Source organism: Aythya fuligula, chromosome 3 (genome assembly GCF_009819795.1).
Source record: "Aythya fuligula isolate bAytFul2 chromosome 3, bAytFul2.pri, whole genome shotgun sequence".
Taxonomy (NCBI): Eukaryota; Metazoa; Chordata; class Aves; order Anseriformes; family Anatidae; genus Aythya; species Aythya fuligula.
In genome coordinates this window covers 117606859-117628773 of record NC_045561.1, presented here as the reverse complement: position 1 = coordinate 117628773, position 21915 = coordinate 117606859, and the positions used below count along the sequence as shown (strand labels likewise).

Sequence of the window (21915 nt, the reverse complement as noted above, 5' to 3'; positions counted from 1 at the left end):
CACCCCAGAGCACATCACGCAGCCCAGGGAATGCAAATATCAGGATTTCTCTTCATTCCCATTACCCATCCTGGCCTGAACATCCCCTCTTGGCATCGAGTGATCGGCTTTGTATCATTACTGCAATAATTATTATTATTACAGCAATGATGTTGGTGCAGTGCTCAGAGCCTCCAGGGATGCCAGCTTGGCTCTCCTGTGTGGGACCACGGAGGGGACGCAGTGGCACCTGTTTCCATGCGGGGATCCAGGCAAGGAGAGATGAAAATCATCACCTGAGACCGAATTCAAGCAGAATTCAAAGTACCTCAAGATACAGCTAACCGAGAGGAGCTCAAGGTCACCAGGAGGGCTCGAGGAAAGCTGCGGTAGCCCCGTGTCCCTGTGATCATTAGGGCCACAAGAGGAAGGAGATGAAGGATGAAGATTTATTTTCACTGGTTTCCAAAGACAGAGTGCTGGGCACCTTTTGGTGTGGGGGCAGAGCAGCTTGCTCCGACGTCCCCACAAACAGACGCTGTGTCCCTGTTGCTGGCTGCACCCCGTGCCCCCGGTGCCTGCAGGGCTGGTGTTTGCTTCCCTTCCTACGAGCTAAGTGGGACATGCAGAAATCTTAATTATCGCCAGCTCTGCCGAGGCAGCGGGCTAATAAAAGCTGTCAGCTCGGGGATGCGCTGAAGCGAAAGCCCACGGTCTCAATTCCCCAGCAAGCGTGCGAGCGCATCCGCGCCCACCTGCTGCCTCGTCCCGTGGGCAGGGGGACACGGAGGACAGGCTCACGCTGCCAAAATCCTTCCAGAAAGGTTTTCCAGAGTTGTTTGCCTTAAGGAAAATGGATTCCGGCACCCCTGGGCCCAGCAGTGCTGCCTGAGGGGCAGGGGAAGCCTCTGGGCCTGGCCCTGAGCAGAGCTGAGGCGAGCCCGGCTCCGGCCTCTCCGCACCTCCCTGCGGGTACTGAGGGCCGTGGGGGAGCTTTGAACACCCAGGAGCCACACAGGCAGTACTCAAGATGGTGGTTACGTTAACCACATTAGCTGTAAGAGGACTATGTGGAAAATTCCTGTCAGGGAACAAGATCGGAGCCCAGCGGCTGGAGCCTCGCTGAGGCAGCGAGAGAAGTCCTTCACCGACAGCGGGTAGACCCGTGTCCTCCACAGAGCAGGAGGGGGTGAAGGGCATACTAATGTGAGACCAACCCCACCTTCCCTTTGTGGTTCTTCCCCTAATTTTAATTCCGAGCACTAGAAACTCCCCCGTGACCACCCGACGGAGCAAACGAGCTTTGCTCTCCGAATTCAGGCTCCTCCATCGCTTAGTTCTTTTACCCACAAGAAACGTTTTGCTTTGGAAGCGTAGCGCGGGCCGTACAATCGATAACATCGAACGTATGTGGCGGAAGGTAATTCTGTCTACGGAAACAAACAGAAATATAAACATCAAAGTGGATTCCTCGAGGAGGAAGGCACAGGCCAGCCGAACCTCAGCTCCAACTCCAGTTCAACAAGTGCTCGCTCGCTACACGTCTGACACCCAGAAAGCACAAAAAAAGGGAAAGATGTATATAAATCAAAGTCCTTGAGGACTAAGCATCGTCCTTACAGAGACAACGGTCCGCAGGGCTTAGAGAAATGGTGAATTTTAATACACCAATCATCTATATTGTATTTGCAACTCACAGACCCACAGCAGTCATTCCCCCTTAGCCTAGGGATAATTCCAGCAGCCAATTTGCTTTACAAATGAATGGGAAAATGTGGGAAAGGGCCCTGCCTCAGCACTACAAAAATGAATAATCCAGCTGTGGGAAATCAATATTTGATGCCTGAGGAGCCCTCTGGAAATCCACAATGCCACTCTGTTATTTTCCCAAGCTCTCTTTCAAAGCCGCCTCAGCTAAAACACAACAGACACAAGATAACTGATGTGCCGCTTATTACACTAATTGCAATCATCTCCTTGTTACCTGGTGCTCACCCACATCTGTTTGTCGTAGCCATCTGTCGTCTGTCTTAATTAGATCACGCACTCGCGGGGCAGGGGCTGTCACAGCACGTGGGTTCCTAACACCGCCGCGTCCCACTTCTGCCCCAGCCTCTCCGCGCCGCCTCGAGTCCCCTGGCAGGGCAACACCACTGCAAATATAGGGCAGGCAGCTGGAGAAAAGCGATTCAGAAACAAACAAGCACCCCAAAAGCTGAAAATGAGCTGGGTGAGAAGCCCGCTGCCCTTTCAGGGCCACGGAGCAGCGCTATGTCCTGGGGGACTTGCAGGTCCCAGAGACAAGGAAATGATGACCCAGGAGCTTCTGCCACCTGCCCTGACTTTCTAGGATTTACCTTTCAAGCTGCTCTCGGATCACTCACCGCGATGACCAGGCACCAAAACGAAGCCAGTCACGGGGATAAGATGCACAACTCCACTTTTCCTTCCTCTCCATTCCAAAACCAACAGGAAACCACAGAAGGATTCGCCACCCCACGCCGCTCTCCGCATCGCTGCTGCCCCCGGGCAGGAGCCCACCAGCTCCTGCAACACCTTCACGAGGTGCTGCCTTCCACCTGATCTCTCCATGTTACTTTTTGGGGCAGCGAGATGCTCCTGGTTAATTTTTAGTGACTCGATGTGTCGGCCCAAGTGCTTCCTGCTAAACCAGGGAAGGAGGGCACTATTTCAGAGAGATGCCCAGGTACCCTGAAACTATTTGCAATTGAGATCTTTATGGCTCATAATTTTGGCCCAGCTGAGTTATCCCCCCCTGCCACAAGACACTCAGGTAAAAAGCCTTTTTGGAAGGACGACGGCACGCTTCCCTTGCCAACTACTCAGAGCAGGTACGTTAAAAGAACACCTAAAGATCTCCAAGTCTTAAAGGCGCTTTGTTTTTCACCCTCATTAAAAACCCAATAGAAATTCAAATTTCTCCTTACACCAGCTGTTTTCCCACAACACACCAACTGGCTTATTAGAGGGCTGCTCACGAGCGGCAGCACGTCCTCCTCCAGCCTTTGCATCTCGGCATTTCTCCCTTTGCAAAACCCGGAGAAGAGGCCTCTGCACATTTGGTTGCTGTTAGCAGCTGTGCAGCAGCCCTGGGAGGGGAGAACCGTGCCAGCGGGGCTGCGGGGCTGCTTGTCCCCGACCCCAAAGCGTGTCCATGTGAGTGTGCCTGCCCTCTGCCTTCCAGTTGAAGCCCAGAAGTGGAAACTCCGCTTCGAATTTGCCTGAGTCACGGAAGAAAACCCACAAAACTTTGTTTATGCACGTTTTTGTTGGCATTCAAGCCTCCACACCACGCCACATCCACGGCCTCCACGCCACCCCAAAGCAAAATTGGGGCTTAACATCACACCAGAGACCCTCCTTTGCTGATTTAGAGCGAAAAGGAGAGGCAAAGGGGACCGTGGTCATGCTGTGAGGTTTACGCCTCTCCCTAAAATCTGGACTTCAGCGCCGTCCAACTCAGATGTAACTATTTTTTTCATCTTGGGACGAGCGCTGACAGCACCAGCAGATGCTTTTCGTGCAGCAGCCTCATTTTTTCCAGCAGTTTCTGCACCGTTTTGTATTTGGGAGCCTGGGGAAGATCCCCAGGCTCTCCTCTTCATAACTGCGTGCTCTCCGAGCTGCCCCAAACACCGGAGGGGACAGGAGAGGGGGGAACAGGGGGCAGCAGTCACATCTGCTCTACCCTTATGGTCCCCCCAAGGCTGCGTCATGCGTGGTGACAGGTTTGGGAAGCAGCGAGGCTGCTAGCAAGGTTAGGTAGGTGGATGAACAGTCAGAGAGCAACAATGGTGATGGGAGAAACCCTCTGAGAAGGTGAGTCAAGGTGAGGTGTGTATAAATTAATAATGCATCGCTCCACCAAGTTGTATTTTTTTGCCCCCTTCCTCCAAGCTCCCTTTTAGGGCCACGAAGTTCCCCGTGACCAGCCCGGGATGACAAAACCCCCCTGGATCCCAGGATGATAAAAACAAGCAGTCGCCCCCCAAAAAATATTAAAAGGATTCAGCGCTGAGCCAAAACGTAAGAACCAACAGCAAATCCAGGCAGGACTGAGTCCAGAGCCCGACGCTGCAAATCCTTCAGGGCTTTGACCCGAGAGGAGTTAGGGGGGAGCAGAGCATCGTCACCCTGCTGCCAGCACCACAGGGCTCAGGGCTCTGCTTCAGCCACCTCTCGCTAAAGGACGCTGAGCAAAACACGCAGCTCTGCCCCCATCACGATGGGAGAGGAACCCTGCTCCTTCAATACACAAAACTGAAGTTTTTTGAAACCACTTTGCCCTAATAATGGAAATGTGCCGCAAACACAAACTGATGAAAAGCCCCTGACTTGCCTGAATGGAGATGGAGACACAATTTGGTTGGCATCCTTCAGCAGCCTTCCTCGTGGAGCTGCTTGTGTCTGAGAGGCAGCGAGGATCACTTGGCAATGTTTACAGCAGAGATAAGATAGAAAACACAACTGCAAGAAGCGTAACCTTTTCTCCCAGTAACTGATAGGAAAAGTGGGTTAATTTATACAGCTTCTGAAAGGAAAAAATAACACTAATTCCCCTGCAGTCACAGAACATTACACACTTAGTTTCATATTACGTTTGTGAATTACACTTTGCAATTACACAATTTTCTCTATGGGGAGAATAAATTATTTGGCAGAACGTACAAATACATCAGGTTCTCATGTAACTCAAATTAAACTGCGGTGGAAGCACATGTGGCTTTGGAAGAAGCGCCGTGAGCCTGCCTGGGTTAGGGGATCGCTTGCAAGCAGCAGCGTGGGGACAAATCCTGAGCTGGGAAACGTTACGGGAACCTCATCGAGCAGAGAAGGTGCTTGGCCAGCGGTGTGGCCGAGCTGCAAGTCCCCAGAGCTTGCCCTGGCCCCAGCACCTTTGACACCAGGAGCAGGATGGAGCTGGAAAAACTCTTTTTAAGGAGCAAATTGGGGATTCGGACTCCGTGTCATGTTGGTTGTGGTCCTGCTCTAGTGAGGATTTGGTCCCTTCTATCCAAAATATGCAGGATTTACTCACATATATATATCTACACACATCTACACACCTCTCATTTGATGTTTCTGTCCTTCCTTACCTCAGCTACCTCGGATGCATGGATTAAAGAATGATGGCCAAGGGCTCGGCAGCAAAACTGAGTGCATGCAATCAGCTCAGCTCCAGCTTCAATTCCCTGGTGCTACAGGAATGGCGATTACGTCCCACAATCACCAATTTTGAGACTTTCAGCAAAAATACACGGGAGGCAGTGCCTTGCTATACGCTTAAAGTTGGTAAAAGTGGAACTCTGGCCGGCAGCTGCCGGCAAACACCGCTGGTAAGAGCCAGGTAGTGCCAGTGCCAGTCGTCCAGCACCTCTGTGCATCAGAAGCACACATTTTGGGGAAGGAACGGTGCCAAACAGCAGCCCCGACAGCTGCCAAGCCGCTCAGCCCTCTGGAGCACAAAGCGTATTTAATTAGCATTCCCGCTGCAGCGATACAAACCCAAAATCCTCCTTGAAGCCCAGCAACTGATGCCTGCCTTCAGCGGGGCCAGCTTCAGCTGGAAGCCCAGCAAAATCCCCCGAGAGTTTCTGCTGTTTGGCACCGAGCGTGGAGCATCCCCGGTGGGAGAAGCTCCTGCAGGGCATTAAGCCGTGCCTCCGTGTCTCAGAGAGGAGCTTTGGCCATCGCGAGGGGCCTGGTGGCTCAGACACCATCTGCTGAGTCAACAATACAGCCCCTAACAAGGCCAAAAATGCTAAGAAGTGGAGTTTGGGGGGGGCTGGACCTCAAATTTAAGGACTAACCTTGAAGCTGCCCCCCAAAGAAAGCCGAAAGGAGGCTGCCACACCTGCAGGAACGTCACCTTCTCCTCTTTTGCTTCTGCTCCATTTCGTTTGATCCCATCTGCCCTGCTTTCAAACACTTCACACTTCCCCTCTGTTCTCCTGCCATCCCCACCAGCAGCACGGGTGCCACCAGCACCAGGTGACAGAAATCCCTGCTGACAGCCTGCTGCCTCCAGCCACGACCTCTGCTTTCCACCTTCCTTCTCTGCCTGCTCCTCCTCAGCCCTCTGTGGGACTCCTCTTGGGTTTATTTTTTCCTCTAGGGCTCTCCAGCTTCAGTTCCTCTGGGAGAGGGAGCCCAAAATGCAGAGGATCACAAACCAGAGCTGTGAAAACGCCAGAGGACTTGGGGAAAAGGAGCAGGCAAGAGGAAAGCTTCGATGGGGAAGTCTTTTTGGGGAAGTCTTTTTGGGGAGAGAGCAGAGCGAGGCAGCCTGGCCGAAGGAACCAGAGCAAGGCGTAACCCCGAGAGGAGCTGACACCCGTCTGTCTCAGTGAGGTGTGAAAAAACACCCCCAAAACACCACCAAAAACACATCCCCGGGGAGAATGATGGCATGGGGAAGCTCTCACCGCTGCCATCTCAGCACGGCATGGCCAAGCTCAGCGTCCAGGCTCCTGCTAGAGCCAGGAAAAACCAAACCGAGATGCCCAACACCAAGAGGATCATCAATGGATGTCCGAAGCCAAGAGGATCATAAGGACTATCAACGATGATCCTTATGGGATCAACGATGATCCTGATGGGTCCCTTCCACCTCGGGATATTCTAAGAGCCAGAGGGATGCCGAGAAGCAGCGGGGACATCCCGGGGGAGCAAACGCAACGCGCTCCCCAACTGGACGGGCCTCAAGACGGTGCCACCGGCTGCCACCTCGCTCACGGAGGTGGCCGAGCCAACACACGTCCTCCAGAGGCTGAGGAGGCCGAGGACAGCCTCCAAGCCCCGAGCCTCAGGAGTCTGCGCGCTCGGGGAAAGCAGAATTTGGATGGAAACTCTTCCCGCGTCGCCTCCGAAACGATGACATTTCATCCGCCGGAGAGAATTTTGCGCTCACCAAAACAAAAGGCGCGCGTTACAGAGCTCGGTTTGAAAAGCCTGCTGCGGCTTCCCTGCGAATAAATTCATCAGTTTTATTAGATGCGATGCTAAATTCCTCAGCGACAGCTCCGCTCCTAAAGAGGCGAGCTGCAGGCTGCGTGCCACGGAAGAAGTCTGGAAGGCGCCAGCCCGAAGAGCTCGTGTAACACGAAGCTAACCGAGCCGCAGCGAGCACACCAAAAATAAAAATATAAAAGAATACGTTCTTAACCCATTGATCGCTAGCCCGCTGCAAAATCCGAGTTGGCATTACTAGTTAAATTCTGCCTGATCTCTCATTATCTCGGGATTAGCAGAGGAGGAGGGGAGATCATCCTGGTTTAGCCGCCCGCGATAAGAAGCCGAGTGTTGGTCAGCTCGCAGGTTTTGTTAAAAGATAAAAGAAGGCACAAATGCACATTTTTTAAAACCACAGAACTACGAAGAATTAAAAAAAAATCTGATTCTGATTGCTGAAGCCAAGCTTTAGAAAATCTTCAGGCCAAACGTCCCCTTGGGACGGCGCCTTGATTGCCTCTACCTGGAGCTGCGGTAACCACCTGCGCCCCAAAGTCCTTCCCCACACTTGAGGAGTACCCCTGTGGGTTCTGGACCCACTTCTCCATCCCAAAGCCACCCGTTGATATCCTTTTGATACCACACCGACACCCAGCAGCCCGATGGAGGTGCGGAGAGGCACAGAGGCGCCAGCTGGAGGTCCCTGTGCCCTCCAGCCCACGGGGTCCCTTTGGAGCACGGGGACACGACTCCCACGGGGACGCCGCGATGGGACCGGGTGAATTTGTGCGTGTCTCTTTGCCTCCCTCCTCCAGTTACAGGCTGGAAGCTGCGACGTGAGCCCCTGCCAACCTCCTCTTGCAGCAAACACCAGCTCCAACCACGAGACCGAGCCAGGATACGGCCACTGCCACCGATGGGCAGCGCCCAACCTGCCGCCGTTCACCCTCTGCATCGACACACTTTTGGAGCAAAGTGTTCGCCTCCCTGTACTTGGGTAGCCCTTGAGTAGCCCCTTGGGTTGTTGGTGAGTCCAGAACTTGGGATTTCAGCTCAGCTCCGCGACGTGAGCTACATCCTGCCTCAGCAGCGCATCCCAAGTATTGAAACAAACTCCTGTTGTCAAAGATATTTTTCCCCCATTGCATTTAGAAGACAAAAACCTCCATTTTGCTTTCTCCGCAGGTCCTGGCAATGCTCACGACGAGGAGCATCCCTCTCCACTGGTGCTCCAGCACAGGATTTCACTCACCAGTACCTTACACCCAAACATTAATTTGCCTGTGACCAAAGCAAACAATCCATCAAATCCACCAAGTGCTTCGCCCTCGCTATTAACAGCCTACCCTCACGGAACCAACCCTATCAGCAAGACAAGCTAAGTGCTGCGCCGAAGCTTTTTAAATAGAGAGAAGCCATTAGTGAGGCAGAGCAATAACAATAAAAAAAAAAATAAAGCATAAAATTTGGTTTCTTTTCTGCGCAAAGTCAATCTTCGCAAAGTCTGTAGAGGGAGATACTGAAAAAAAAAACAAAAAAAAACACACAAGCGTGCACAAAGAGGAATGCAGCTTAAGAAATGAAGCATTAGCAGCCTCTTCAAAATAAAGCCGAGCCCTTGTGGAAGGCGCTGAAGATCCAGGCAGCTCCTGGCTAATTGGATTACTGCTGTTAGAGCGACGGCCCCGAGCCGCAGCGGCGCGGGCAGGCGATGCGCGGTGCGTCGTGCCACGTCTCCGCCTCGAGCAGAGCACAAGTCAGGTGTAGACAGCCTCCAAATCGCAGCAGAGCTGCAATTTTTTGGGCAGGGATGAGCTGAGCCCTTCCCGCGGCTCGAGGTGGGAGCCATCCTCTCCCTTTGGCCAGCAAAGCTCCCGGAGGAGCCGGCGAATCACCCAGCAGCGTTAGCAGGATATCTGCTAAGCCTTCTTGTATTTAATAACTTAATTAGGGATCAGAGAGCTATCGAAATTTGCGTACAATACGAGATTCGGAAGAGCTGTATCCATCCCCGAGAACAAAAACCTGATTATGAAGCAAGCCGGGGACTTGAGGAATAGGGGCAGGAAACGCAACGAAAGCCAGCCACGCACAACCCCGATCGAGCCCAGCTTCTGCCCGAGGGATCGCTGGATTTGGGGGTGCTGCGGTTGGGTTTTTAACCACTTCACATTAATCAGAGGTGGTGATAATCCGGAGCGAGGTATCGCGTGTGAACTTACGCAGAACGCAGCGGCGGCAGAGGAGCGCTCGTGGATTATTTGGACACGGTCAGCGGAGCGTGGAGAATGAAGGGCTCAGGTTTGGAGGCAGCATCAGTAGCTATCTCTGACTAATTAGCTAACCAAACAGAGCATTATGCACAGCTGAGATCACCTTCTCAGCAGAACGATATCAACAATTGGTCATAAAAGAGCACGGCGGATGACAGCGCGATTGAAGGGATTCAGAAGGAAAAGATTTCAAACAACAAAGTGCGCCCAGCCTGAGCGAACCCCGGGGAAAAAGGGGAAGCGGCTCGGTTTGAGCGGGTCTCAACCTCACATCGAATCCTCTGCAGGCCTGCAGAGGGGGAGATTTTCACACCAAGAGGGGCCGGGTTGATGAATCTTGACCAGGGAAAGGCAAAATTGACCTGGAATTTCCCAGGTGGGTGGCGGAAGAGGCACAGGACCGGTTGAGGGACCGGAGAGGGATCCTGCTTTGGGGAGAAGACAACCAAAGGGTTATTTCTACGTCGGTGAAAGCAACCACGGAACAAAATCAACCACCCCAACCCCACCTCGTGCTGCAGCAGAAATTCCCCTGGCTGTAGGGCCGGCACCGAGAGGCCTCCACCTCCACGGGGAGCAGGATGAGGCCCCGGCCACCTCCACCTCCACCCCGCGAGCCGCACGAGGCTGAGCCCTGCTCGCAGAGCCAGGATCTCGTTACCTTGAGCTCCTGCTCCCCGGGAGCTGCGGCGGAGCAGGAAAATTGCCTGAGCAAGTCTCGGGAGCGCAGCTGCTTGCTCTGGCTTCTTACAAATCTCCAGGCATCTCGAAGTAGGCGGAGTACAAAAAGAAAAGGGTTTCTAGAAACTGGCGGCAGGGCGAGCGACAAGAGTTGAGAAATTCGGAGGCGGCTCGGCTTCCCCAACATTTATTTGGTTTAGAGCAGTACCTAAAGGGCCCGGGCACGGCCGGGGATCCATCGCATGAGGTTCGGAGAGGAGCAAGAGGAGGCTGCTGCCCGGAGGAGTCGGCGAAGAGCTCGGAGAATGCGGCGGGGGCCGCGCAGCGGTGTGTCGGAGGGCACGGGCAGGCCAGGACCTGCCTGGGGAGAAGGAGAAGGCTCGAGTCGGGCTCAGAGATTCAGCTCTGGGGGCTGAGCACGACTGCTGCCCGCCTGCCGCTGCCACAGGAACATCGACGGGGCTCTGGGTTTCTGCCCAGGTCACTCCTGCGTTTGCAGGCCGCGGGTAGGGCTCCACGGTGCCTCCGTTCACCAGCCCCGGGTGATGTCCTCGGGCCAAGCTGGAGGCTGAGGTCTCCCCGCTGCCCTGCAAGCCCCCCGAGGTGCTTCCTCCGCCTGTGAGCTTCACAGGTCAGCAGCTATCACGCCGCAGGGGAAGCCAAAGCAGGCTAAGGAGGGCCGAAACACAAGGCTGGGGAGAGAAGAAGTGGCCACGGCGGAGGGGATGCCGCTCCGAAAGCGCAGATTCATTTTTTTTCCCCCATCCTCTGCCATCTCCCTTTGTGCAAGGCTCGGATCTCCGAACACCTCCCTCTCCTCTCAGCTGATATTTTCGACTAACCATATGGAGGAAAAGGGGAAAGAAAAGAGAAAAAAAAAAAAAAAAAACACACAAAAAAAAACCCACAGCAGCAGTGCTGCACGAGGGAGACAAAGCCGGAGCTTGTTACATCATTATTAATCCTCTATTCCTCGCGCTCCCAGCTGCAGCAGACACCTCCAAACCAGGAGGATCCCTGCCCTGAGGTCCTTACAAACCCAGCGAGCTGCGAGATAATGAAGAGGCAAACAAGGCAGCAGGGAACGCGGCGTGGGGAGGGCCGGAGGGGGGGAAGAAAGGCACCGTGAACTTCAGCAGCTCTGCAGAGGTTACCCCTGGTTTTACATTGAAGTGCCCCCGAACTGCTGGGCTCGCTATTTTTGGAAGCCATCCAGCCAAAACCAGCTCATTTTTCACCCCTACTGACCAGCTAGACGGCAGCAGCAGATATTGAAGCCGCAAGGAGCTTCCCTGGGGGCTTGCTGGACGTGGCCCCGCTCGCCCAGGGCATCCTGTGGGCTCCGGGAGCGACCCCAGAGCTTCCCTCCAGCTTCCAGCCCTGCTCCCAGCTCCTTCCTTCCATCCACCCTCCTCGTGAACGATTTAATAGGGCAGGGAGTAGGTGCAGAGTGACTCGGAGAGCATCAAAGCAGAGGTGCTGCACCCCACCCCTGCTCCATTTCCCTAAATCCTCCCCGGACACCTCGTGGCGCTCGGTGACTTTGGGCACAGCCCCGCAGCCCGTTTGCCTCCAAGACTTCCACAAACGATCCCTCTGCAGCGCCAGAGAGTTCTTCAAAGATGCTTTCCAGCCCTTAAAAAGCAGAGGGGAAGCCCGACCACAAACCCTGTTGCCCTTCAATAAACGTCCCTCCAGGTGGGTAACAGCAGCCCCGAAAAAAACTCAGCCCGCACCCCCGCGGGGATCAGCTCCAGGAGCTGCCCGAGCAGACGGACGGGCGCTTATTTTGGTTCTGATGAAGGCACAAATCGATGAATTGAAGGATTACTGCCGTGGGGAGAGAGGCTAGTGGTGAAAAACACTCCTGCAAATTCCCCAACCCGAAGCCAAAACTATCAGCTAGGTGCCAGCAGAGGCACGGCTACGGCCAGCGGGTGCCCCGGCACCGCTGCACGCAGCATCCCACAGCAGTTAATTCCCATTAAATTATAAAACACACGCACGCAACACCTTCCTCCCCCTTCCGTACGGCTCTGCTAACCCCAGCCAGGATCCAGGGAGCAGCGGAGATAAAATCAAGACAGGGATGGATCACAAAAGCAGCTGACAGCTACCTGGCTAGCTCAGGAGCAAGGCACCCGAAGGCTCTGTACCTCTTGTCTCGCTCAGCGTATCCAAAAAGAGGAAATTCCCCACCGAGACTTGGTCTGGAGCTGGATCCTGCCCTGTTTGGGCAGCTGGGAGCTGAGAAGGAAGAAAAGCCCCCGCTGCACCCGCTGCTTTTACGGCGTTTTGCTGAAACCGTGCGAGCCGAGGACAAACTTTTCGAGCCTACCTTGCGCAGCCGAAACGCAGGGAGAAGGCCGGGCTGCTCCGTGCAGATCGGAGACGGGGCACAGCCCCCGACGGCGTGCTGAGCACCACGACGGAGCCCAGCAGCAGCTCATGCATCAGGGATCCATCCCGGCGCCGCGCTCACCGCCCCCAGCCACCCTCTCCGGGAGGCCCGCCGTCCGCAGCGCCTCGCATCCCGGCGATTTTTACTTTCACGGTCGAAGCTCCGCATTTAATTAAAAGCAGTCTGGCTAATTACGCTTTCCAGCCAATCCCCTCGTCTGCAGCCCTGCTGGCTGAGGAGAAATCTTCCTTTTCAGCAGGCGGAAAGAGGGAGAAAACGGCACCTGGAGGGCTGGGGCTGCGCGGGGACCAGGAGGGACCCAGCGGCGCCGAGCACCGCTCGCTAACGAAGCCCCAGGGTGGCAAAGCAGCTCCCAGGGAAGGGAGAGAACCTCGTAGCCAGCCCCAATTTGCCACAAGAAGCGGCACCGCTGGAAATTTTATTCCTTTTCACCTCCGTGGCTGCTCCTCAGCACGCTCCAGGTGCGCGGCCGTGACAGTGACGGCGCTTGCACGGCCGCCGCGCTCGGCAGCGCAACAAACGCTCGGCCAGCAGCAGGACCACAACAACCATTAGCAAAAGGAAGGTGGCAGGGGACGTTTTAGCACCCCGTTTTCCCCCCGAGGACGATGTCAGAGAGCCCAGCCTGCGAGGAGAGGCAAAAAGGAGCAGGAGTAATTGCATCACCTCGTGCCCTTTGAACAACCTTTGGATCCTGACGCTTTTTTTTTTTTTTTTTTTTTTTTTGCCAGGGAGAATAATGAAAGGCAGGCTAATTAAGCAACGAACATGCCCACGGTACGGGGTGTGAAAATTTTAAAAGTCTGACAAGTTGTTAGGAGGCGCGCAGCTCCCAGCTTCGCCTCCCTGCTGTCACTCCGGGAGCAGCCGCGATGGCGCAGAAAGCTCCTCGTGCTTTTTCCTCTTCCTGACATGGAGCAAAGGAGCCCGTTTTAAAAACATTTCTCACCCTGCACACCTGCTTTTCATGTAAGGAATTCAATGCTGCTTGTCGCAGCTATAGGATCACAGAATCCCGGAGAGGTTTGGGCTGGGAGGGAGCTCAGAGCCCCCCGGTGCCACCCCCCTGCCATGGGCACGGCCCCAAAAAGGTCTCTGAGGAGGCTGAGCTGGCACCGTGGGCACCCTCCGTGTGCCAGGAGCTACTGCTGCCTGATTATTGACCCTCCCCTCATGAAAGCTGCCCTATAATGTCCTGTCACCACTAGAAAACCCACAGCACGGGGAGCTGGCACGATTTAAAGCCCCAAATTTCTGTCGGGGCCACTGGAGCAATCAGCATCAGTGCCGGCGTGGCTGGCAACGTGACTGCGAGCACGGGTCTGACCACGAGGAACGTGCCTGGCTCTTCCTGTAGGTACCCAGCCCGTGTCAATGTGAATCCCACATCCTCTCTAAGCCCACGCAGAGCCTAAAACGATGCCACAGCCCCTGCCCTTTTCCCAGGCAGGATGATGCGAGGCCAGGGTGCCCTCCCCGAGCAGCAGAGCTGAAGGTCACACGCTCGGGGACACAAAGCCGTGTCTTCAGCTCCTTATCCAGGACCTGGGAACTCTCCGAATCGTGGAAATCCACAAATATTCAGCCTGGGGACGCTGGGTGTGGGAGTGCCAGGAGGAAGAGGCAGCAGAGGAAGGGCTGGAAATAGGGCAGAGGCTGACAGCACCCGGGTTAGCGGGGCACCGAGGCACCGGCACGGACTCACCTGCAGCGTGCCGGGGTGCCCAGGATGGGGGACACAAAGCAGAGGGTAAACCCTGGTGAGCCCCAGGGTGGGAATGGGTAAATCATACTTTTTTCATTAAAAAGAGGTCCTTTTAGTGCAAGGGTGCTCTATTTAAGACCTAGACGGATAACACAGGGAAGAAAAAGGGCAAAGAAAAGCGCTCTGAAAGCCCAGGGGTGCCGCGAGGCATCACGCTGCCAGCACCTGGACGTTATTCTCGTGCTGCTTAGCGGGGCACCGATGTCAACAGAGACAAAACAATTGGGGAAAAAAAAGCCAGAGCCAGGTCTGGAAACATTAAATTTGCCACTGCCACGCAGGAGGGGTGCAGCAGTGCCTCCGGCGACGATTTAGCCTTCAGCACCGCCACAGCCGGTTGTTTCGGCTGGGGATGGGGACCCCAGGTTTGTCCCCTGATCTTTTTTTGGAGTCCCTGTGGCAGCAGCAGGGCTTGGAGCTGAAGCACGGCATCGATGTGAGGCAAGGAGCTGCCGAGAGCAGCGTGTGAGCTCCTGCCCCAGCCCCGAGTTCAGACTGCCCAACCTTGCCGCGCACACTCGCCGTCAAAATCAGAGCGCTCCAGCAGAGCAGGTGCGCGCCTCTGCCATGAAATGCCTCCACGGGGCTGTTTGTTTAAAAAAAAAAAAATACAATAAAATAAAATACAAATATTTCAAAGCCTTTAAGAACGGGAGGAACCGAAGCGCCAAATGGCGTTGCGAGCCCCCGCGCAGCCCCCGGGAACTTCCAGCAAAAGGGGGAGAGCTCCTGCAAATTGTGCAACGCCTCGCTAAGGAGCACCCAAACCTCCCCCCGCGTGCGTGTGAAATCATTAACTTCATCTGCCGCTTTTACTTCTCCCATCAATGATTAACGAACGTGAAGCAATCAGCATTTTTCCTTTTAACGAGGAACGCTCTTTTTTTTTTAAAAAAAAAAAAAAAAGAAACAAAAAAAAAAAAAGAAACAAAACAAACAACAAGTAACGTCCTTACTTCTGCGAGTCGCTGCGAGGATTCCTGCCAGATCTCTCCAGCTCAACCATTTGCAGGCTGATTTTTTTTTTCAAGGTCACCGTGGAAGCAGGGAACTCTCCCCGCCGCGCATTATTCTCAAGGTGCACGGCTTTACGAAGGGGAGCCGCGGCACCCCAACCGCTCTCGGCCAAGTTGGATGGAGAAAAAAAATCAAAAAAAAAACCCCAAGGGAAAGAAAAGCAGCGTCGGAAAATGCAAATATCATCAGGCAGCAGCCGGACCCCGTCCCTTTTTCCCTTTTCTTCGTGCTGTTACATAAAAGCCTGGAAGAAGTGAGGTGGCGGGGAGCTGGCGCGGCGGGGAGCGTGCTGCATCCGCCCCTACGCAGCCACCGCCCCGCTCACGGCCCCCCAAAAATTTGGGGGACACCTGGGGGACACCCGGCAGGGGGCTGCGATGGCAGGGATGGCTCCCGGGGGAATGAGGAGGAGGAGGGAGGGGAAGGAAGCAGCGCTGAGGCTCGTGGTTTGGATTAAAAGCGGCGCCGGTACGGTCCTACAGGCTCCGGTTTGAAAAAAAAAAAAATGAAGCGAAATGCCTGATTGCTGTTGGATTTTCAAAAATAAAAAGCAAAAGCGATACACTCACTGCCTGCAACTCTGTCTATTGTTTTTTTTTTGGTTTTTTTTTTTACTTTTTAATTTTTAAATTATTTTTTATTTTTAATTTTTGATGTGCATCCCTATAAGTCACGGCTGCGTGTGCCCCGCCGAGCCCAGCCTCCCGTGGCACACAGAATTACCGTTCCCTGTCAGGAAAAGCCACGACGTGACCAAAATGACCCCAAACCCTCAGCAGACCCACATTTTGCTCCTCTACACCACGGAGCATTTTGGCAGTGAGCGGGAGCAGCTTTTTTATTCCTCTGCAGGCTCTGGGCAGCCCGCTCCGGTGGGAGGCGTCCCCTGCCCAGGGCAGGGGCTTGGAACAAGATGATTTTTAAGGTCCCTGTCGACCCAAACCCTCCTATAATTCTGTGGTTCTGTGATTTTATGAAAGGGGCTCCCCAAATGTCACCTTGGGCTTGAAGGCAGGTGGCTGTGGGACAAGGCAAGGGTGACAAGTACCAGTTTGGGTAAAATTTGGGATGCGCACAGGCTGGCCCCGCTAAGGAGCCACACGCGCTCCGGGTGGCTGGACAGAAGCAGTCCTCACCCCATCCTCCTCGCGCTCGAGGCAGCACAAGGATGAAAACCAAGCCCTTAATTTCCTAATTAACCACTCTGGGAAAATGCAAGCTCCTGTCACCCTGCTGCCTTCCCCCAAAGGGCCGTGTCCTGGTGGTCCGCAGCGCGGGGTCTCGCCGTGTCTGCGCGCCGCGATTCGCGTCGCCCACACAGTCTGGAAGTTATTTTACCGAACAGGAAACAAAAGCAAACAGAGGAACCTTAAGATGTTTGGGCTGTAAAATGGCTGTTTTGGTGCGGATCCAAAAAGCTGCAGTTTTGCCATCGCTGTGCCAGCTGAACCTCTTTTTTTTTTTCCTGGGACCCCGAGCTGGGAGCTCCACCGCTGCCCCTGCTCTGTGCTGCTCGAGAAGGAAGCCTGGATTTCAAATTCCCTTCCTCAAACCCAAAAATGAATCGTTGCCACGATGGGACTTCTTGCCCTGACCAGCGACAGACGATGAAGAACAGAGGGAGAAAGCCTCAGAGGAAGGAAACCTCAGGGAGAAACTCGAAAGATGTGTGATGGAGAGCTCCAGAAAACAGCAGCCAGGGAGAAAATACCTGAACCCACCACAGCTGTGTTCACCAGGGAGCTGAAAAGCCCAAATATTAAAAAAATATAGGAAAAAGGGTGGAAAACACGAGGTAGACATGAGAGGAAGCCCTGGAGGACTCAGAGCCTGTACAGCTACCGCTGCAGAATAACTTATTTAAGGCATCGCGTCCGGGGGCATCCTTTAAATTTAGGATGTTAGGGACACGGCAGGACCCTGGGCTTGGGGTGGCCCAGGAGAAGAGATGACAAAATGCACAGAGGAATGGCAGAGGATGAGGAGGGAAAGCACTGAGGGGTATTAAAAATATTCGGTGGCACAGCCACGAAGACCGGTGCCAGAAATAAAGCCCCAAGCACTGACTGCGGAGACCTTCTGGGCTCCAGCTGCACAAAGACAGCACGAGGGGAAAGGAGAAAAACATGAGAAAGCCGAAATTCCCCCAAAAATCCAACGCCCAGGCGAAAACCCTGCCTCCTCCACGCCCTTGAGCAAACTACGCTGAGGACTGAACCTGGATCAGCTGCCCAAAAATCAAGTTTCTGATTGAATTATTTCAAAGCGAAGCTTTTTAATTAATTTATTTTTTTTTAGAGGGGATATTTCCAGTTTTTCTGCTCTTTGCAGTCTTGGAATCTCTTCTGCTGTTGCTTAACCCTTTGGCTGCCTTTGCTGGAAAACACCCATTTCCTTGGAGGAACGGGTAAGCATCTAATAGAAATCCAAAAAAAAAAAAAAAAAAAAAAAAGGAGAATATGGTTAAGTTTCGAGAGTTTACCAACAAATTCCACCCCTTCAGCTGTTCATTTTTTTTCTGACTTCAGCAGCAAAAATACCCTTTCTGGCATGGCCCGGCTCCAGCAATGAATTTGATTACAGCTGCTGTGTTAAATGAATGATTAATAGATGGCTTTGTCAGAGCTGCATCTGCCTCTCCGGCAGCGGAGCAGCGCCTGAGAACATTGCTGTTAACCTGGGCGGAACAACAAATTTTGTCTTCATTATGTTGCGTGCTGGCTACCCCGCGTATTCCCCAGGCTGCAGGAAGGGAGGAGAATTTTCAGCCCCTCTCCTCGTAGGTAAAATAGAGAAGAGAGCAGCCTGAGCCTTGCCGGAGCAGTTGGATGCACCCCGATAAAATGTCTCCGTAAAAAAAGGGAGGTGAGCTCCGGCAAAGCGCTGCTCCCAGCACAGAGTTAAATAAGACAAAAGCTCTGGAACACAAAGAAGAATCTGCAGAAGCTCCGGAGCAGTCGCAGGGAGCCCAAGTTTTCATTTTCCTGAGCAGGGTGATTGCTCACGAGGACTGCAGGAAGCGAGGGAGCGGAGGAAGCGAATCCCCCGCCGCAGCTCCCGGCCCAGCTGGGACTCACCTGCAGCCACCAGGCTCCAAGTACAGGTGAACTGCTTAAACTTCTTTCTTTTTTTCCCCAAAATAGTCGCTGGTCAACACTGGACACTGAGAACCTTTATCAAATAATTTACAAAAAGACAAAACCCCGCGGCAATTCACCCATCACACCGTTGAGCTCTCAGGGCACGGCCGGGCTCGTTCTTTTTATGCTTTCTCCTGAATCAAGCACAGGTTTTGAGCGAAAAGGTTCCAAACCTTTCACCTAGGGCAAGTCCCACTCCAACTTCAGGGACATTTCCACCCCAGCCCTTCCACCCTCCAAACCCCCTGGCACCACCTGAATCCCAAGGCGCCGCTCCGTGACCGCTTACCAAGCCCCCAGCTCAAGAAAATGAATTAAAAAAGAGGTGAAAGCTGTTCTTCTGTCAAATACCCCTCCACGGTGGTTCGCCAGGGTACTCAGAGCCAGGATTTAGCTTTCTTTTATGCTAACTTGTATATAAAGGCAAATCTGAGGTGTTGTGACAGCCAGCAACACATCCTCGGGTCCCTTCTCAACGCCCCGAAACTGGCCTCATGTGGCTGAGAGCCTCCCCGAGCAACAGCAACCCTGAGCTTTCTGCCCCCAGAAATCATAAATCTGCTTTAAAAGGGTGCTAAAAGGAGGAAAAGCAGGGACCTGGAGCGTGCCGTGGCCAGGTTAGGAAGGGAAAACAACATCCCTCAACAGCCTCCTCCACGGAGGTTCCCTGCCCGCTCCAGGTAGCACCGAGGTAAGGGTCTGAATGGAAGGGCAGGGCCAAAATAGCTTTGTTTTGGTTAAAAAGCAACAGGAATAAGATGTGGGATTAATTCTGGGTCCGTGCTGCAGGCAGCGAACTGGGCATGTTGCAGCCCAGCATCCCTCCATCGCTCAAAAAAGCTGCAAGGAGCTGAGGAACTCACCGGGATCTTGGTTCTGTTTCTGCAGCTCGGAAATGAAGCTCATGGTGAACGTCTGGTTTCAGCAACTGTCAGCACTTAATGTTTCTATTTACTCCAATCCAAAAGAGCAAACTCTAAATAAAAACTGAACTTAATTAAGCGTGTCGCATTCTTCCAGGCATGCCAGCTAGAGTCGTGCGCAAGATGCTTTTCCCAGCCCCTCTGCTACCAGCCCCGAGACACAAACGCACTGCCTGAAGCCCCCAAATCCATCCCAGCCCACAGGCTGGCTTTATTGAGGGAGAAATCGGTGGCAGAACAAAATTCAGCCCGAGGTTTCTCATCCTTTCTCATCAACTTTCGGCATCCTCTGCACCCGGCTGGGGTCCCTGCGGCACCACGAGGTGCTCGGGGTGGGCAGACACGAAGACACCAACACCCGGGTGCCAGGGGCTGTGGGGTTTGGGGAGATGTGGACAGCAAGGAATAAGCAGCTCGGGACAGGTTTGGGGTTCAAAGTCTCAGCCAAAAAACCCTGAGCCCTCTCCTGAAAGGGAAGGGACCTCTGCGTCCCCGTGGGGTACCTGGGACCGGCGTTAAGGGCGCTGCGACAACTGAAGTGAAATCCAAGTCACTAGGGAACAGGCTGCCGCTTATTTTCAGCACCAGCTGGGCCAGCAAACAAATGGCTGGTTGCTGACTGTTCAAACATGCTTAGCAGGGCTAAAATTACCCTTTTCCTTCTACCCACCCAAAATCTGCAGCTGCGAATCCCTCTGCGCGCATCCACCTGGAGCCTTTGGGGTCCCGCTCTGGAAAGCTCCTTGGGGACAAACCCGAGGACGCACCGCGGGGACAGCCAGTGCCAACATCCCCCGAGGGATGCCACCTCCTCCAGATTTCAGCCAGGGTCTCCAAGAGCTTCCATTTCTCTCCAGGAGCTCCCCCCCGGGCCAGGTGTGGCTCACCTGGGCACCTTTTCATCCACACCCCAGGAGAGCCGAGCACACGCGCTGCATTACGTACACGGACGCCTCTCGCGGCACCTTCTCGGCCAGGAATCGAGGCTGCTGCTGCAAAAGCTTCCCCGAGCTCCGGGTAAGGGAAGGGTGAATTTCGCTGCCGAAATGGAAGCTCAGCCTGGAATTGCTAAGCGACAAAAACAAAAGATGTTCTTCCGAACGGATGGCGTGTGTTATAAACTCCGCAGTGGTGCAATCTTGATATTCAGCAGCACGAAGAAAGAAGTGCAAACTTCGGGGGGGGAAAAAAGAAATACCACAGCAGGCTGCTACCCCCTAAACCCCTAAAACACCCGGGCCAAATGTTTTCCACCCACAGCAGACCCCCATCAGCTCAGAGCAGCCACCGAGGGATCCAAAGGCAAAGCTGAAATTTTACAAATCGGGGCACGGCTGCAAAACCACGGGCAGCAGCAAACTTCCTCCTCTAACCGTGCCCAGCACAGGCTCGCCGTGCAGGAGGATGCAGGCAAAGCTCAGACCCAGACCGACAAAAAACCTTTGCTTAAATGAGTTCGGTTCCTGCAGGGATGAGCTCGATGGGTGGCACGGGGGGGTGGGCGCAAAGATTGGGGCTCAGTTTTGGTTCCTCTTTGTGCAAAGACATGGAGGCGTTCACTGAGTCGGTAGCAAGAGTTCCTGCACTACATACTGTGTGTACATCTTATTATTTACATGTGTTCATATTATATGTATTTATATAGATTAGACTCACAGAATCATTTAATGGTTATACAATAACAGACAGCAGTTAGATGAGAGGTTAGGAGGAAATTCTTCCCTCAGAGGGCGGTGAGGCACTGGCACAGGCTGCCCCGAGAAGCTGTGGCTGCCCCAGCCCTGGAATTGTTCGAGGCCAGGCTGGACGAGGCCCTGAGCAACCTGATCTGGGGGCTGGCATCCTGCCCATGGCAGGGGGCTGGAACTGGGGGGGCTTTGAGGTCCCTTCCAACCCAAACCATTCCAGGATTCTACCATTTCGGTTGGCAAAGACCTCCAGGATCATCAAGTCCAACAGTTAACCTGGCACTGCCACGTGTACCGCTATAGCATGGCCCTAAGCACCGCATCTACACATCTCTAGTACATCCAGGGATGGTGTATATATATATTATATGGTGTGTATATTATATGAGATATATATTAGATGGTTTATATATTAGATGGTTTATATATTAGATGGTATATATATACCATATATTATATGGTATATATATTATATGGTACGGATATTATATGGTATGTATATTATATACTATGTACATTATATGGTATATATATTATATGAGATATAGTTTATATATACATTTATATGTATATATATGTTATAATATAGTGTGTGATTATATGACATTATATTATTATATTATTATATTGTCATATATTATTGTATATTATTATATTATATCTTAATATGTAATAGGAAGGAAAAAGCTAATTTTAACACTGGTAAGCAGGTTTAACATTCAGAAATGAGTGATTTGTTTGCTGGCCCAGCTGGTACTGAAAATAATTATATAGTATATAGTATATATATATTATAAATATTATATATTATATGTTATGTGTTATATATTATGTATTATGTACTATGTATTATATATAATGTATTATATATTATATATTGCATGTTATACCTTACCTATTATATACTACATGTTATATGTTATATATTATATTATATATCATATTATACATGTTATATATAATATATGCTGTATATTTAACAACATATATGCTATGAAGTATAACATCTAGCATCACATCACGTAACAGAAGTAGTACAGAACGTATACGTGTCT

General features: G+C 52.8%; 1 protein-coding gene across 6 annotated transcripts in view; it reads right to left on the bottom strand.

The window, feature by feature from the left end:
- The window catches only part of NCOA1 (nuclear receptor coactivator 1), a 149804-nt gene that overhangs the window by 60207 nt on the left and 67682 nt on the right, over nt 1-21915 (bottom strand). Inside the window, exon 1 of one of the 6 annotated variants that reach the window (XM_032185476.1) lies at nt 19843-19887. The exons of the other annotated variants lie outside the window; for them this stretch is intronic. The gene's annotated coding sequence lies outside the window, so the exon portion shown is untranslated. Of the gene's footprint in view, nt 1-19842; nt 19888-21915 lie in introns of those variants that run through there. 6 annotated transcript variants of the gene reach the window in all.